Genomic DNA, 14,980 nt, shown 5'->3' with positions numbered 1-14,980 from the left:
TTTCGGTTAACGGCCGATCGTGTTAGCCCCTTTCACCACGTCGTCATCAGGTAAAGTTGTAAAATTAACAATATGATACATAGAGGTTCGATAGAGCTGATTATAATTGGAACTATGTAAGTTTAGTCGGATATAGCTGAAACCTAGTAAAGAACAAACCACGGCAAATAGTAACTAAAAGTTAAGATGGTAAAAGCATCCTCTCTTGCTATTACATCTAAGAAAAAACCATAAGGTTTTTCCTGTTTTTTCTTGATCCGGGTTGCAGCGGTATTATAGTAAAGAACGAGCTAGGATCGACGTAAAGAGTTATTAATAGAAGTTTTGTTTAGACTTTAAAAAGACGAATGAATAAAATAGCCTTCAGCAGGAATTAAACCTTTGACCTTTGGAGCAGAATTCCAGCACACTATCCCCTACGCCGCGCAGACTTTCGAAGACACAATTTTAAGTTAGTCTTATTATAAAGAACGACCTTTTGCCTATACTAGATTTTATAAGCCAATTAATTATAGCATAGGTTAGTAATGAACGATAAAGTTTGTCATAAAAGTTGTTTGTCAATACGGTTTCATTCTATGTAATTATCTATTATTATACAAAATGCAGTAATGTTTGTTACACTAAAGAACGAACTCTTATCTGTGCAAATCCGGGTTGCAGTGGTAGCTAGCAATCCGGGTTGCAGCGGTAGCTAGCAACCTAGTAAGAGACGATCATTGGAATAGTAAGAGACGACCTGGATACAAACTATGATTATGACATCATGGATCAATCTTTAACATGAAATGTTCTTTACTGTAAATTATAAATCTTTCTAATTGATTACAAATCTGGGTTGCAGCGGTAGCTAGCAACCTAGTAAGAGACGATCACGTCCAATGTTAAGAAATATAAAAACCCCTAACTCCTGAGAAAAGAGTCAGATCAAAACAAAAATTACACCATTAGAACCACCTTGTCCAAAACCCCTATTAAGGAAACTTATCACTCTTTGGCTTGAATAACAAAGAAAATATATTGGCTTGAAAATCAAGAAAATTGACTTTAACCACGTTATTCTCCACAAATTACATTAAAAGACAATCACTGAAATAACAAACCATTCCATACATTGGACTTAGTTAGCTATATACTTGATTGTTTGAGTTTCGTCTCTTACTATTTAAAAGAAGAAAAAGCCGTAGGCGTTTTCCTGTTTGTATTTATAGTTAAAAAATGAACTCAAGTCCAAAGAAACTGAACACTGTGGTTCATTCATATTATCTTCATTATTTTAGCTAGAATGTAAATAAACAAGTTTCTTTTTTAAATTTTAGATTGAAAAGATAGTGCTTTTAATTCAACATATTAAAAGGTCTCCCCGACGGGGAATCGAGCCCCCTTCTCCCAGGTAATCCGGGTTGCAGCGGTAGCTAGCAACCTAGTAAGAGACGATCACGTCCAATGTTAAGAAATATAAAAACCCCTAACTCCTGAGAAAAGAGTCAGATCAAAACAAAAATTACACCATTAGAACCACCTTGTCCACAACCCCTATTAAGGAAACTTATCACTCTTTGGCTTGAATAACAAAGAAATAACACTAAAGAACAAACTTTCAGCCCATAGTAACTGAAATAAGATTATAATTTCATGTTAAAGATTGATCAATGATTTCATAATCGTAGGTTGTAGCCAGTTTACATAAAGGATTGATGTGGTTCGTTATAAATTATAAAAGGTTTTACGTTCAAAGATCCGGGTTGCAGCGGTAGCTAGCAACCTAGTAAGAGACGATCAAGTCCAATGTTAAGAAATGTAAAACCCCATAGTTCCCAAATTACAATAAGGAACGAACTGAACCCATAGTAACTTAATTATTAAATCAAACAGTTCGTGGTCATAATAAAGAGCTGTGTAGTGGCTCATTTTAAAGGAAACTGCTGTATACAAAAACCTTTTCTAATTAACAAAATTAATTATTATTATAAAACAAATTGTTACGATATGGTAAAGAACTAGCTCTAGGTGATGGTAACTGTAAATGTTCTCATTCATAATTCGATAATGGTTCCGGGTTGCAGCGGTAGCTAGCAACCTAGTAAGAGACGATCACGTCCAATGTTAAGAAATATAAAAACCCATAGTTCCTAACAAAGGAGTCAGATCAAAACAAAAAGTACACCATTAGAACCGCCTTGTCCGAAACCCCTATATAGGAAACTTTCTGTTCCTTGGCTTGAACAGCAAGGGAAATATATTGGCTTGAAAATCAAGAAAATTGACTTTAACCACGTTATTCTCCCCAAACGGATATTTTTTCTCTTTTCTTTTTTCTTTTCCACAGATAGCTTGGCACTGGAACATCGTAGAGGGTTGTTCAATAGCTCATTTTAAAGGAAATTAATTGGGTTAAAAATCTATAGTAACTAAAATAAATTATTTCTAAAAGAGAATAATTTTTTCCACCAAAAACTGCATTTTTGATGTCTTTTCACACTGCAGTCTTTCAGACATAATCGTATACCAGCGGTAAGATTTGAACCCACGCCTCCGAAGAGACTGGTGGCTAACACCAGTGTCTTGGACCACTCGGCCAGACTGCCTCTTATAATTTGGGTTGCAGCAGTAGCTAGCAACCTAGTAAGAGACGATCAGTCCCATGCTAAGAAATATAAAAACCCAAAACTCCTAAAAATAGAGTAATATCGAAACAAAAGTACATCATTAGAACTACCTTGTCTGAAACCCTACTAGATAAATAATGAATTTCGTCATAGCTATATATTAGAGCTATGACGTGAATAGAAAAACACGAAATTATATTGTTGTTTCTGATGACGTCATGAAATAATATCATTGCGCCATGACGTCAATAAAATCATTACGCCTTGACGTCATAATTACTACTTAAGAACGACAAAGATGTAAATTCTCTCATTCTTGATTAGAATAATGGTTAGATCGAAGCAAGCTATATGCAATTTGAAAAAACAGTACTACACAAACAACAGAGATAGTATCTTGAAAAGAGAAAAGCAAAGGTATTCAACCGACCAGGCGTATCGAGAAGTAAAAATTGTGAGAGCAAAACAAAGGTATTCAACCGACCAGGCGTATCGAGAAGTAATAATTGAGAGAGCAAAACAAAACAGCAAGATGTGTTATCACAATAATGAAGATTATAGACATGCAAAAATTGAGACAGCCAAACAAAAGTTCAAGGAGAGTTATCACAATGATGAAGATTACCGCATCAAATATAATAAAAACCAAAAGCAAAGGTATTCAACCGTCCAGGTGTATCGAGAAGTAAAAATTTAGACAGCCAAACAAAAGATCAAGGAGCGTTACTGGGGTGACAAAATCTATAATGAAAAAATTAAATTCTCTGCGAGGTTGTACCGAAGAACGCATAAGGACAAAGGGAAAAATCACATTCAGAAATACAAGAAGATTGCAAAAATGCAGGCTGATCTTTGTAAATTGAGAAACATTTTACGCATATTTTATCGGGATCACGAAAAGTATTCAAAATTACAGATTAAAATTTTCTTTGAAAAAGCGGATGCTGTTGAAAAGTCGGCTAGAAATTCTTTGGCAAAGCTTCATAGTAATATCCAAAAGAAAAGTTGTCAGTTTAACGAAAAGCTTCCAAGGTATGGATTGGCAACTGTGGAACAGTTTATAGATGCAATGGAAAATGTTCGACAACACAGTGAATATACGGAGGCGTACTTCTTAGAAAATTCGTATATTAATTTTGGAAGGAGCAATTGCAGTTTATGTAGCAGCAATAAAAATATATATACAAGCATACCTATCAACAGCGAAGGAAAAGCAATGTTTTTCAATTATGGCGAAAACGAGCCTGTTAGGGTTTTATAATAAAGAACGAATATTTTACCAATTATCTACTAATAACCATATATGACGTAATAAGTGACATGACGTAATATCTAAATCCTATTGTGTACTAATAACCATATTTGACTTAATGAGTGACGTTATAATAAAGAACGATCTCTTGCATATACTAAATTTTATACGCCAATAAATAATAGTATAGGTTAGTAATTCAACAGATAGCATGGCACTGGAACATCGTAGAGAGTTGTTCAATGGCTCATTTTAAAGGAGATTAATGGGGTTAAAAACCTTTTGTAATTAAAACAAATTATTTTTATTACATTAAGAAATTTTAATTATGTTCCTTAAGAAATCATCATAAGTAAAAATTTCCCATACAGAAATTGAACTCAAGTCTACTGGGTGAGAGTTATCCCAAATTCTAGGCCATATAGGATATATTAAAATATCCTATTAATAAAATTTATGTTAAAGAACAAATTATAAACCTAGTTAGCTGCCTGATTATTTGATGATCGTCTCTTACTATTCCAAAGAAGAAAAAGCCGTAGGCTTTTTCCTGTTTGTAATTTATTTTATAATAAAGAATGAACTTCAGGCTTTACTAACTGAAAAGTTTTATCCGGGTTGCAGCGGTAGCTAGCAACCTAGTAAGAGACAATCGCGTCCAATGTTAAGAAATATAAAAACCCATAGTTCCTAACAAAGGAGTCAGATCAAAACAAAAAGTACACCATTAGAACCGCCTTGTCCGAAACCCCTGTATAGGAAACTGTCTGTCCCTTGGCTTGAACAGCAAGGGAAATATATTGGCTTGAAAATCAAGAAAATTGACTTTAACCACGTTATTCTCCCCAAACGTGATATTTTTTTTCTCTTTTCTCTTTTCTTTTGTTTCCAGAGATAGCTTAGCACTGGAACATCGTAGAGGGTTATTCAATAGCTCATTTTAAAGAAAATTAATTGGGTTAAAAATCTATAGTAACTAAAATAAATTATTTCTAAAAGAGAATAAATTTTTCCACCAAAAACTGCATTTTCGATGTCTTTTCACACTGCAGTCTTTTCAAAGATATTTGAATTTTGAAGCAATCAAACAGTTCATGGTAATGAACTCTATAGTAATAATGGTTTAATTTGGCTAGGTTTACTGAGCTTAGCTAATTCATGTTACATTAAAAGACGATCATTGGAATAAAAAGTTATTTCATGCATTGGACTTAGTTAGCTACTTGATCGTTTGAGGTTCGTATCTTACTATTTCAAAGAAGAAAAAGCCGTAGGCTTTTTCCTGTTTGTAATATTTTCTTGTTTGTTATCCGGGTTGCAGCAGTAGCTAGCAACCTAGTAAGAGTTACATAAAGGACCGATATAACTTATCAAAAACGGTGTTTGTCAATTATTATTGGAGTATCCGGGTTGCAGCGGTAGCTAGCAACCTAGTAAGAGACGATCACGTCCAATGTTAAGAAATATAAAAACCCATAGTTCTTAAAAAAAGAGTCAGATCAAAACAAAAAGTACACCATTAGAACCGCCATGTCCGAAACCCCTGCATAGTAAAATTTCTGTCCCTTGGCTTGAACAGAAAGGGAAATATATTGGCTTGAAAATCAAGAAAAGTGGCAGCTACTACAACATTCTGTCTAAACGGGATATTTTTTTCTTTTTTTTTCTTTTTTTTCTTTTGTATCCAGAGATAGCTTGGCACTGGAACATCGTAGAGGGTTGTTCAATAGCTCATTTTAAAGGAAATTAATTGGGTTAAAAATCTATAGTAACTAAAATAAATTATTTCTAAAAGAGAATAAATTTTTCCACCAAAAACTGCATTTTGATGTCTTTTCACCCTGCAGTCTTTCAAAAATAATCGTATACCAGCGGTAAGAATTGAACCCACGCCTCTGAAGAGACTGGTGGCCAACACCAGTGCCTTGGACTACTCGGCCAGGCTGCCTCTCATAAATAAATATATATGTGAATTTGGGTTGCAGCAGTAGCTAGCAACCTAGTAAGAGACGATCAGTCAAATGCTAAGAAATATAAAAACCCAAAACTCCTAAAAATAGAGTCAGATCAAAACAAAAGTACATCATTAGAAATACCTTGTCTGAAACCCTACTAGATAAATAATGAACGTCATCATAGTTTTATATTAGAGTTATGACGTGAATAGAGTGACGTCATAATTAGTATATAAGGAAAGTCAAAACTGAAAATTCTCTCATTCTTGATTAGAATAATGGTTAGATCAAAGCAGGCTATACGCAAGTTGAAGAAAGAGTACTACACAAACAACAGAGATAGTAACTTGAAAAGAAAAAAGCAAAGGTATTCAACCGACCAGGCGTATCGAGAAGTAATAATTGAGAGAGCAAAAGAAAACAGCAAGATGTGTTATCACAATGATGAAGATTATAGACATGCAAAAATTGAGACAGCCAAACAAAAGATCAAGGAACGGTATGGTAATGATGAACATTACAGAGAAGCAAGAATTGAGCAGGCTAAACAAAAGATCAAGGAGCGTTATCACAATGATAAACTTTATAGAGAAGCAACAATTGAGCAGGCTAGACAAAAGAGCAGGGAACGTTATCACAATGATGAAGATTATAGACATGCAAAAATTGAGACAGCCAAACAAAAGATCAAGGAACGGTATGGTAATGATGAACATTACAGAGAAGCAAGAATTGAGCAGGCTAAACAAAAGATCAAGGAGCGTTATCACAATGACAAACTTTATAGAGAAGCAAAAATTGAGCAGGCTAGACAAAAGAGCAGGGAACGGTATGATAATGATGAAGATTACCGAAACAAACATAAGAAAAAAGTTGCTACCAGAATAATGGGTAGATACTGGGGTGACAAAAGCTATAATGAAAAAATTAAATTCTCTGCGAGGTTGTACCGAAGAACGCATAAGGACAAACGGAAAAATTACATTCAGAAATACAAGAAGATGGCAAAAATGCAGGCTGATCTTCGTAAATTGAGAAACATTTTACGCATGTTTTACCAGGATCACGAAAAGTATTCAAAATTACAGATTAAAATTCTCTTTGAAAGAGCAGATGCTGTTGAAAAGTCGGCTGAAAATTCCTTGGCAAAGCTTCATAGTAATATCCAAAAGAAATGTTGTCAGTTTAATGAAAAGCTTCCAAGGTATGGATTGGCAACTGCGGAACAGTTTACAGATGCAATGGAAAATGTTCGACAACACAGTGAATATACGGAGGCGTACTTCTTTGAAAATTCGTATATTAATTTTGGAAGGAGCAATTGCAGTTTATGTAGCAGCAATAAAAACATATATACAAGCATACCTATCAACAGCGAAGGAAAAGCAATGTTTTTCAATTATGGCGAAAACGAGCCTGTTAGGGTTATTAGTAAATGTGTTTGTAAGACTAATGATTTAGAACAAATTCCTGGAGCACCGACTCAAGAAAAAAGCATTTCTAACTGTGTTTTAAACAGTTCTTTTAGTTCTACTGAATATTTGGCAAAAAATTCTCTGTCTAGTAGAACAAACTGTCCCGAAAAGTACGAGACAACTATTGAAGAATGCTCTGAATCTAGATCTGACAAGGAAATTATGATGGCTGAAGTCACCTATAACAATCTGAGTAAACATTCAAAACCAAAAATTGGGCAGCAGGTTACTTGGCAATGTCACCCTGATATCTGCAAGCTCTATCCGACGGATATTGAACTATGTCAAATTCTTTTTGATATCCTTGAAAATAATATAGCATTAAAATTTTCAACTGACAAATTGGTTAATTTCTACCTTGGCGGCTTGGATTATTGTGAAATCAATTACAGGGACACAAGAAAGCATGGGCATTCGTTATACTGTAGCCCAAATTAGGGATGTCAGAGCTATTTGCGTTCTCTAAGGGCACTAGCTCCACATTTTCCTGTCTTGAACTGTGTCATTAATAGCGTATATAAGGCAGTATCAAAATGTAAGATTATACAACATATTAATCTACTAAAAGTCGAGGGCTCGTACAAGGAACTAAGTCATTACATAGAAAAAGTGTCAAGTAGACTCTATCGTAATAATAGTCAAGACTTCATTTACGGTGATAGCAATATTAGAGTTTCTGTGGATGAAAATACAATAATAAAATTATTTGGTGAGAGCCTTGATAAGGTAACTAACATCAGGGATGTATACCCCACAATGCATTGTGACAGTTGTGAGCAGATAAAGACAAAATACCAATTGAAGAGTCTAAGATCCCTTTCAAATAAGAAAGGTTTTGATGTAATGATGGCCACGATTTTAGAACACCTACAACAGGACATACCCAAAGATGACAGAGAACAACTAATTCAATGTACAGGTTGGAAAGAGGATGTCATAGATTCATTCTTTGTCTGTGATTACTGTGCTGGGAAAATGTTGAAAAGTCAGGAGAATGTCCGATCAGTATTAAATAACCTTCATATAGACTGTACACCGGAATGTATAAAGTGTTTAAATAATTTTGAAATGGCAATGATTTGATTTGTAATGCCTTGTCTTACGATCGTCAGATTAGGGCAAGTAACTGCATTGAGAAGACCTAGAACAGAACTTGTTGACGCTCTTAAGGGGAGAATAGTATATCTACCTGTTGATGCGCAAGCAAATGCAGATATTCAGCCTGAAAAACTTCTTAACATTGATAGTTTTGTAGTCATTGTCAATGGTCAGCCTACTTACAACAAGAATGTTTGGACTGCACTAATAGATCTGAGAAAAGTCCATGAAGCACTGTTGTGGTTAGAGAGAACAACAGTCTCTATAAAACAATACATGCATACACCCTAGAAGATTTAAAAAAAATACTTGAAGCCCGTCTTGCTGAAAAAGCGGTTGGTGTTGATAATTTACCTGAAATACCGGAAGCTGCAATCCTTCAGAAACTGACAGAAAGCGCAAAATCTACATTGGTTGAACATTTTTCTGTCCAGCCTCTCAATTCAGCGGTTCCAAAAGACTTCATTGAAGATTTTAAGCAAATGAAAGATCTTGGTACTGACCAATTTCAAATCAATAAACTAAAAGGTGAGAGCGAAGACTTATTTCAGGAAGAACTTGATCTAAAAGTGTTTCCAAATCTTTTCCCGAAAGGAAAATATGGCTTGCGTGACAAGGCAAGACCTTCTCGGATTAGGAATGCAGAATATGTTAAACCAAGGCTTCTTAGCAGACATACTAAGTTTCGTCTTGACAAACAGTTTCCTTTTCACAGCTTCCAATTGCAACAACTTTCTTACATGTGTAATAGTGTTGGTCATATGTTCCGAACTTTGAAACCAAATCAAAACGCTCGTCAATTTATAGAGAGGCTTCATTCCCGTGATGGACAGATGGAAGCGACTTTGTTTTCTGTTCAGTCAAATAATAGAGGATCTCAGCAGTATTATCAATCTCTTTCCTATAAAATAAAGTCAATGATTGAGCAATCGGGTCCACCGACTTTGTTTCTGACAGTTTCATTTGCTGAGTGGTACTCTCCTGAATTTATTGACTATTTACGGACTGTCCATAAGAACTTACCTGGTGTGGCAAAAATGACCCCAGCAGAGTTGACGTGTCTAGATCCAGTTGCAGTTTCCATGCACTTTGACAAAAAATGGACACCTATATTTAATGAGCTAATTTGTTTAAAGACAAATCCTTTGTTTGGTAATTTACATTAAAGAACGAACTTTAGTCCATAGTCCGGGTTGCAGCGGTAGCTAGCAACCTATTAAGAGACGATCACGTCCAATGTTAAGAAATATAAAACCCCTAACTCCTGAGAAAAGCGTCAGATCAAATTATAATAAAGAACGAACCCTCGCTTATACTAACTCAAATCTTTAATATATTCTGGGTTGCAATGGTAGTCACATTAAAAGACAATCGTTGGAATAACAAACAATTGCATACATTGGACTAAGTTAGCTGCCTGATTTTTTCAGAGTCGTCTCTTACTACTCTAGAGAAGAAAAAGCCGTAGGCTTTTTCCTGTTTGTAATCAGGGTTTACATAATCTGATTTATCAATCTCGGTTGCAGCGGTAGTTATTATAATAAAGAACGACCTCTTACCTATACTAAATTTTATACGCCACTTATTTATAGTATAGGTTAGTAATTCAACAGATACCATGGCACTGGAACATTGTAGAGAGTTGTTCAATGGCTCATTTTGAAGGAAATTAATGGGGTTAAAAACTTTTTGTAATTAAAACAATTATTTTTATTACATTATCTGGGTTGCAGCGGTAGCTAGCAACCTAGTAAGAGACGATCACGTCCAATGTTAAGAAATATAATACATTAAAAGACGATCACTGAAATAACAAACCATTCCATACATTGGAAGTTAGCTACTTGATTTTTCGAGTTTCGTATCTTACTATTTAAAAGAAGAAAAAGCAGTAGGCTTTTCCGGGTTGCAGCAGTAGCTAGCAACCTAGTAAGAGACGATCACGTCCAATGTTAAGTAATATAAAAACCCATAGTTCCTAACAAAGGAGCCAGATCAAAACAAAAAGTACACCATTAGAACCGCCTTGTCCGAAACCCCTGTATAGGAAACTTTCAGTCCCTTGGCTTGAAGAGCAAGGGAAATATTTTGGCTTGAAAATCAAGAAAAGTGGCAGCTACTACAACATTCTGCCTAAACGGGATATTTTTTCTTTTTTCTCCTTTTCTACAGATAGCTTGGCACTGGAACATCGTAGAGGGTTGTTCAATAGCTCATTTTAAAGGAAATTAATTGGGTTAAAAATATATTGTAACTAAAATAAATTATTTTAAAACAGGATAAATTTTTCCACCAAAAACTGCATTTTTGATGTCTTTTCACACTGCAGTCTTTCAAACATAATCGTATACCAGCGGTAAGATTTGAACCCATGCATTGTCTTGTCTGAAACCTTACTAGATAAATAATGAATGTCGTCAATGTTTTATATTAGAGCTATGACGTGAATAGAAAAACACGATATTATGTTGTGGTTTCTGAAGACGTCATGAAATAATATCATTGCGCCATGACGTCATGAAATAAAATCATTACGCCATGACGTCATAATTACTACTTAAGAACGACAAAGATGTAAATGGTCTCATTCGTGAGTTACATAATTGTTAGATCAAAGCAAGCTGCACGCAAGTTAAAAAAAAAAACAGTACTACACAGACAACAGAGATAGTATCTTGAAAAGAGAAAAGCAAAGGTATTCACCCGACCAGGCGTATCAAGATGCGAAAATTGATAGTGACAAACAGCGTTATTATAATGATGTAGTTTATAGACATGCGAAAATTGAGGCAGCCAAACAAAAGATCAAGGAGCGTTATCACAATGATGAAGATTACCGAATCAAATCAGTTATAGATAGCAGTAAAAAAATTAATATTTTAGCAGTTCTAGGTCTTTTTAATTTTTATAAGGCTCTGTTTATGTTTGATATATTGCATAAAAATGCACCTGAATGTTTGTTTGGTATGTTTGAGAGATGTCACCCTGTATACGAGACAAGGAATTCATCAGCGCTTAGAAAACCTACTAAAAGTTCTACAAGGTCTTCACTTTCGATTCGCCATGTCCTTGCTTCTATATGGGAGTCCCTTCCTTATGTTATATTAAAGAACGATGTTTAGTCCATAGTAACTGAAGTGTTATAAGGAACCATTATATAGAAGTTGCTTACAGTAATCACATTTCAAAGGTTGCTGTTTACAATGTGTTCCGGGTTGCAGTGGTAGCTAGGAACCTAGTAACAGACGATCACGTCCAATGTTAAGAAATATAAAAACCCATAGCTCCTAACAAAGGAGTCAGATCAAAACAAAAAGTACACCATTAGAACTGCCTTTTCCGAAACCCCTGTAAAGGGAACTTTCAGTCCCTTGGCTTGAACAGCAAGGGAAATATATTGGCTTGAAAATCAAGAAAAGTGGCAGCTACAACATGGGAATTTGTAAGTATGTTCATTACTTTAAAAAAACATCTAAGAGCGTAATGATGATTGTATTTAATAATATGGTCTACCAAGTTTCAGCTATGATACGTTACTACAACAGCAAGATAAAGAAAATTTTTCAGAGAAAGGCAGTAACAGGTCTGTGATGCCGTTAGATGTTCACAGTAAAGATCGATCTGTAGCCCGTAGTAACTGAAGATCCGGGTCGCACCGTTTTATAAGAGAAAAAGGAACTCTAACTTATATTAAATGGATTACATAAAGGATATACAAGTTTAATCGGATATAGCAGAAATTACAATAAGGAACGAAATGTAACCCATAGTAACTTAAGTATTAAACCAAACAGTTTTTGGTCATAATAATGAGTGTAATGGCTCATTTTAAAGGAATTACATTAAAGAACGAACTGTTTCCTATAGTAATTGAGGTAATAAAAGCAATTATTATATACATGATTATTTTAATATCCGGGTTGATGCGGTAGCTAGCAGCCTAGTAAGTGACGATCACGCCCCATAGTAAAAGCTAAAATAACCCATAGCTCTTAAAAAGAGTGTCAGATCAAAACAATAAGTATACTATTAGAACTAACTTGTCCAAAACTCTATATAGGAAAACTTACAGTCCCTTGGCTTGAACAACAAGGAAAATATACTGGATTTAAAATAAAGAAAAGTGTCTGAAGCCACGATATTCTGCACATATTGCATTTTTTTGGTCTTCGTTTTTTCCTCTTCAGCTAGCTAGACACTGGAAAATCATAGAGAACTGTATAATGGATTATTTTAAAGAAAATTGCTGCGTCTAGTGTCTTTTGTAATAAAAAAAAAATGGTTTTTGATAATAATAGAAAGGTATCAAGAATTATACATGCTGACTATAATCAAGCAGAAGCTAATATATTTGTAAACAATACTGCTTTTGGTGATAGACCATTAGGAAGCGTTGATAGTCTATTTTTATTGTTTACCATTCACCCTAGAAAAGAACCCTTTAGCCGTCAAATTTCAGTGAAAGTAAAGTGTGGGTGGCTTAGTGACTACTGTTGCTCCAGTATTTTTGCAGTGTAAAGGAAAATGGGTGGGTAGGACAGTAATGTTCTGTGGGCCAAACGAAGAGCCAGACCCTATCCCAGAAGCATATTGGAATAAGAAAACTCCTACTGCTGATATTAAAGATGAACAGATTGTTTCAGTTTATTGTGATCAAACTTTATTAGAGCCGACGCAGCATAAGGTTAGTTACCCAAAAGAGGGTAGACCTCGAAACAACGCTGAAAAAGGTTTGGACCTGAAAAAGATGCAGGACAATTCTGCACCAACTCTTCTAGATACTCCATCTTCTGCTCTAGCACCTTCTCCTCCTCCTTTACCTTCTCTTATTTCACCTTTTTCTTCTCCGTTAGATTCTCATCCTTGCAATCAGCAGTCAACCCCTCAAGACAAGAATGTTCCACAAGCAACACCACCAACTAGAAATGACAGGAAAACCCCGCACATCTCCTCCCTCTTTAATGGCGTCATTGAAGAATTGAAAAATAAACAGAACAAGAAAAAAAGAAAGAGCGAAGAAATTTATATTTGGCTGAAACAACTGGGAAACTTGGAGAAAAAAGCCAGATATTGTTACTGTAGAGCGACTCGAACTTCTATCTTCCTAGTCAGGAGGAGATTCCACTAGCCAATGCGCTACAGCAACTAATAGTGCGAAAGTAATAATGGGTTTGATGATGTTTTTCCGGGTTGCAGCGGTAGCTAGAAACCTAGTATCCGGGTTGCAGCGGTAGCTAGCAACCTATTAAGAGACGATCACGTCCAATGTTAAGAAATATAAAAACCCATAGTTCCTAACAAAGGAGTGAGATCAAAACAAAAAGTACACCAATAGAACCGCCTTGTCCAAAACCCCTGTATAGGAAACTTTCTGTCCCTTGGCTTGAACAGCAAGGGAAATATATTGGCTTGAAAATCAAGAAAATTGACTTTAACCACGTTATTCTCCCCAAACGGGATATTTTTTTCTTTTTTTCTTTTTTTTTCTTTTCCACAGATAGCTTGGTACTGGAACATCGTAGAGGGCTGTTCAATAGCTCATTTTAAAGGAATTTAATTGGGTTAAAAATCTATAGTAACCAAAATAAATTATTTCTAAAAGAGAATAAATTTTTCCACCAAAAACTGCATTTTTGATGTCTTTTCATACTGCAGTCTTTCAAACATAATCGTATACCAGCGGTAAGATTTGAACCCACGCCTTCGAAGAGACTGGTGGCTAACACCAGTGCCTTGGACCACTCGGCCAGGCTGCCTCTCATAAATAAATATATATATATATATATATGTGAATTTGGGTTGCAGCAGTAGCTAGCAACCTAGTAAGAGACGATCAGTCCAATGCTAAGAAATATAACAAAACTCCTAAAAATAGAGTAAGATCAAAACAAAAGTACATCATTAGAACTACCTTGTCTGAAACCCTACTAGATAAATAATGATTGTCGTCATAGTTTTATATTAGAGCTATGACGTGAATAGAAAAACACGAAATTATATTGTTGTTTCTGATGACGTCTTAATTACTACTTAAGAAGGACAAAGATGTAAATTCTCTCAGTCTTGATTAGAATAATGGTTAGATCGAAGCAAGCTATACGCAATTTGAAAAGACAGTACTACACAAACAACAGAAATAGTATCTTGAAATTATAATAAAGAACGACCCTTTGCCTATACTAAATTTTATAGGCCACTTAACTATAGTATAGGTAATATGTAGTATATAGTAACAAAAGTATATCATTAAAACTACCTTCTCTGAAACCCTACTAGATCAATAATGAATGTCAGTCATCATAGTTTTATATTAGAGCTATGACGTGAAAAGAAAAACACGAAATTATATTGTGGTTTCTGAAGACGCCGTGACGTCATAATTACTATATAAGAAACGTCAAAACTGTAAATGGTCTCATTCATGAATACATAATGGTTAGATCAAAGCGAGCTACACGCAAGTTAAAAAAACAGTACTACAAACAAAGCAGAGATAGTATCTTGAAAAGAAAAAAGCAAAGGTATTCAATTACATAAAGGGTCGATCATTGAATTTAAGCTGAAACTAAGTAAAGGAGAATTATGCCTCCA

This window comes from Artemia sp. Qi Xiang Cuo, chromosome 12 (assembly GCF_049724085.1).
Source record: "Artemia sp. Qi Xiang Cuo chromosome 12, ASM4972408v1, whole genome shotgun sequence".
Taxonomy (NCBI): Eukaryota; Metazoa; Arthropoda; class Branchiopoda; order Anostraca; family Artemiidae; genus Artemia; species Artemia sp. Qi Xiang Cuo.
This window is presented reverse-complemented; position numbering follows the sequence as displayed.